Source organism: Salvelinus sp. IW2-2015, linkage group LG6.2 (assembly GCF_002910315.2).
Source record: "Salvelinus sp. IW2-2015 linkage group LG6.2, ASM291031v2, whole genome shotgun sequence".
In the NCBI taxonomy this organism is placed as follows: Eukaryota; Metazoa; Chordata; class Actinopteri; order Salmoniformes; family Salmonidae; genus Salvelinus; species Salvelinus sp. IW2-2015.
In genome coordinates this window covers 25,843,128-25,847,325 of record NC_036846.1, presented here as the reverse complement: position 1 = coordinate 25,847,325, position 4,198 = coordinate 25,843,128, and the positions used below count along the sequence as shown (strand labels likewise).

General features: G+C 45.8%; 1 pseudogene; it reads left to right on the top strand.

The window, feature by feature from the left end:
- Positions 1-59: 59 nt before the first annotated feature.
- Positions 60-4,198, top strand: part of LOC111966038 (kelch-like protein 4) — a 51,317-nt pseudogene continuing 47,178 nt past the window's right edge.

Below are 4,198 nucleotides of genomic sequence, written 5' to 3'. Positions count from 1 at the left end.
CTGTATCAACATGTGTCCTGGGATTGTTTCCTTATCACATGTCTGATATAATTCTACTTGAGACGGAGGAGATAGTGCTGTCGTTCTTCCCTTCTTCAGAGAAGAGACGATTTACTTGGTTAAGCTGTGACCTCATCATGCTGTACGTATGATACCCACCCCTTTCTCCCTCTCTCCCTCTCTCACTCTCTCTCCCTCCCTTTGGTGAGGGGCTGGGGCTGCCTACTCCAACATTATCAGCTACTGGATGCTGGGCTGGGCTTGGGAAACATTTCACATTTCTGTTTCGGTTCCTGTGTGTTGCGTGAGCAGTGAGGACACGGAGCGAGTGAGCGAGACACGAGAAGAGAAAAGAGGGAGCGTGTATCATCGTGCATGTGCATTAACTTAGCTAACAGGCAGCAGCAGGAGCAGCAACAGCTGAGAGATATAGAGAGAGAAAGACAGAGAAAGAGAGAGAGAGAGAGAGAGAGAGCGATAGAGAGAGAGAGGATGGAAGGAGGAGGAAAATAAGACCAGGCACAAGGAAACTAAAGCTGCAGAGAGAGAGAGACTGTTCCCTTCTTGCCCTCCACTAAAAGAACAACAGAAGAAGAAGAAGACAAAAGGAGGAGGGAGGCGTACAGTACTGAACATACTGGAACTGAATTCATAGGCTCCTTTTTCTTTACCCTCCTCCATGTTTTAGGGGGATTCTACACTAGTACATTTGACTGTTGCCTTCTTCTTCATCTTTAAAAAGAAAGAAAGAAAGAAAGARAGAGAGAAGGAGAGAAAGAAAGAAAGGAATAAAGAGAGAAAGATAGAGAGAGAGAAAGAAAGGRATAAAGAGAGAAAGATAGAGAGAGAGAAAGAGAGGAGGATGTCGGGAAAGAAGGAGTTTGATATGAAACAGATCCTCAGGCTGCGTTGGCGCTGGTTTAGTCATTCATCCCAGAGTTCTGCCGGAGGAGGAGGAGGAGGAGGAGGAGGAGGGGGTGGAGGAGGAGGAGGAGTAGGATGCCTCCAGGAGAGCTTTGATCACAAAGGGACCCCAGTCCAGGGCAGACTGAAGAATCACTCCCGGGACAGAGGTGGCAGTGGAGGGGGACTCCGGAAGCAGAACAGCAACAGTCCGGTCCATAGTATCCTGGCCCCCACGCCTGTCTATGTCAGAGCCAGTAATCAATCATGGCAACAGCAGAATATTATTCAGCACCTGCAGCAGCAGGGCGGCCACAAGCTGCCTAAGAACAGCAGCTCACCTAACAACACCAGGAAGGAGGACTGCTCCAAGAGCAGCCAGGAGAATGTGAAGAGTGTTGAAGAGTCGACTGATTTCCTTATTTTGAACTGTAACTTCAGTAAAATGTTTGAAATTTGTTTGCATGTTGGGGGGTGGGGGGGTGGGGGGGTAGTGTAGCCGATTATTTTTATGGACAATATATGAAACAATTTGGTGAGTGAGATGTGAGATGGAACATTAATACATTATTTGTTGATGTAAAAAATGAATATTCACAGAATTTGAAGGTTGTGTCATTAGATTTGCGTAGGGGTGGGGTCCCAGAAGTTCTCGGTAAAGAAAAGTGGGTGTCGGCTCAGAGAAGTTCTTGGTAAAGAAATAGTGTCCCCAGAAGTTCTCGGTAAAGAAAATGGGTTCCCAGAAGTTACTCGGGAAAGAAATGGGGTCCCCAGAAGTTCTCGGGAAAGAAATGGGGTCCCAGAAGTTCTCGGAAAAATGGGGTCCCCCAGAAAGTTCTCGGGATGGGGGTTCCCAGAGGAGTTCTTGGTAAAGAAATAAGTGTCCCAGAAGTTCTCGGTAAAGAAATGGGTCCCCAGAAGTTTCTCGGTAAAGAAATGGGGTCCCCAGAAGTTCTGGTAAAGAAATGGGGTCCCAGAAGTTCTCGGGAAAGAAATGGGGTCCCAGAAGTTTCTCGGTAAAGAAATGGGGTCCCAGAAGTTCTCGGTAAAGAAATGGGGTCCCAGAGTTTATCAGTAAGAAATGGGGTCCCAGAAGTTCTCTGTAAAGAAATGGGGTCTCCGCTGAATACATTTGAATAGCACTGATCTACAGGCATAGAAAGCTTGTTTTGGTATAGTGTCTGTGAAGGGCTCATCACCTGAGTTTGCCATAAGAGAGGATAAAGGGAGAAGATCATCTTCATCTCTGGAGTATGCCTTTTAGTGCTCACCTTTTCACAACAACACCTGTTTAACTTCCCTCTAACAACACAAGCAGAACAGAATATTCACCCAGAAATCTCCGCTGTGAAAATATGATACGTGGCTATATTTTATTGTGTTACTTTTTGATATTTGGTGTTTTACGTTGTAACACTGAGGATATTTATGCAGAATTCTGCATGCGGAGTCTCATTTGGTGTTTGTCCCATTATGAATTGTGAATTATTGGTTGGTGAGCGGACTCCAGACCTCACAACCAAAAGGGCAATGGGTTCTATAACTGATTAAAGTTTTTGCAGAGAGATCCTAATTGGTAGGTCAAATTTTATGTTCCTTTTGAAGGATAGAAGGCCCTTTCTTGCCTTGTCTCTCAGCTCGTTGAAATCTTTGTGGAAGTTACCTGTGGCGCTGATGTTTAGGCGAGTATGTATAGTTTTTTTGTGTGCTCTAGGGCAACGGTGTCTAGATGGAATTTGTATTTGTGTCTTGGTGACTGGACTTTTTGGAAACCATTATTTTTTGTCTTACTGAGATTTACTGTCAGGGCTCAGGTCTGACAGAATCTGTGCAGAGATCTAGGTGCTGCTGTAGGCCTCCTTGGTTGGTCTGTTTATAGGCCTGTCTGTCTGCCTGTGCCTGCATTCTCTCTCTCTGTCTCTCTCTCTCTCTCTCTCTCTCTCTCTCTCTCTCCTCTGCTCGCCTCTCTTTCTGTTTTATAGGGCCTGTCTGCTTTCCTGTGCCTGTGTTCTCTTTCTCTCTCTGTCTCTCTTTCTGTTTTATGGCTGTCTATTTTCCTGTGCCTGGTTCTCTCTCTATATATCGGAATAATATTTCAGTCACTTTACGTCTCGTGCTCTCATCCTCTCCCTGTCTCCTCGTGCCTCTCCTCTCTCTCTCCTCTCTCTCTCTTCAATTCTACTCCTCTCTCTCTCTCGTCTCTCCGTCGTCTCTCTCTCCTCTCTCTCTTCTCTCTCTCTCTCTGTCGCTCTTCTTCATGTCTCTGTCTCTCTTGTCTCTGGGTCTCTCTCATGCTGTCTTCTGCTCTGTCCCCTCTCTCTCATTCTCTCTGCTACTGTCTCTCGTCTCTGCCTCTCCTCTCTCTGGTCTTAATGAGTAACTTGCCAATTGTGGGCGTGACTCCAATCTGTCTTCTCTCTCTCCGTCTCTCTCTCTCTCTCTCTCTCTCTTCTCTCTCTCTCTCTCTCTTCTCTTCTCTCTCTCTCTCCTCTCTCCTCTCCTTTCTGTTTTATAGGGCCTGCCTGTCTACCTGTGCCTGCGTTCTCTCTCTCTCTCTCTCGCGCGCTCTCTCTCTCTATTTCTCTCTACCTGTTTTATAGGGCCTTTCTGTCTGCCGGTGACTGCGTTCTCTCTCTCCTCTTTCTGTTTTATAGGGCCTGTCTGTCTGCCGGTGACTGTGTTCTCTCTCTCTCTCTCTCTGATGTAATGTGTGTTCTTCCTGTAGCCACTTTAACTCCCAGGATGAATACATTAATAATAAAATCTCTGTTGCTGCTGCTGTCTGGTACCAGGTTGAGTCAAACTCAATATATACTTCTTTATTCCCACAGCAAATAAGCAAAGGCTTAGGAAGCTTTATCTGCACAAAAACATGAAGTCGTCTCGTCTGTGATACCATGCATGACGTCCAATTAATAATTTAAATATTTTTTATTGGTTTGCGTTTCTTCGTCCTGTAGACTAGATTGTGTGAGCGAGAAATAAAGGCAGTGTACCAGTGAACCACTCCCAGGTGAGTTATAAGACAGCTGTAATAGTAACTACTCCCCAGGTGAGTTATAAAGACAGCTGTACCAGTGAAATACCCCCAGGTGAGTTTATAAAGACAGCTGTAATAGTAAACTACTCCCCAGGTGAGTTATAAAGGAGCTGTACCAGTGAAATACCCCCCAGGTGAGTTATAAAGACAGCTGTACCAGTGAACTACTCCCCAGGTGAGTTATAAAGACAGCTGTACCAGTGAAATACCCCCAGCTGAGTTATAAAGACAGCTGACCAGTGGAAAGACCACCCC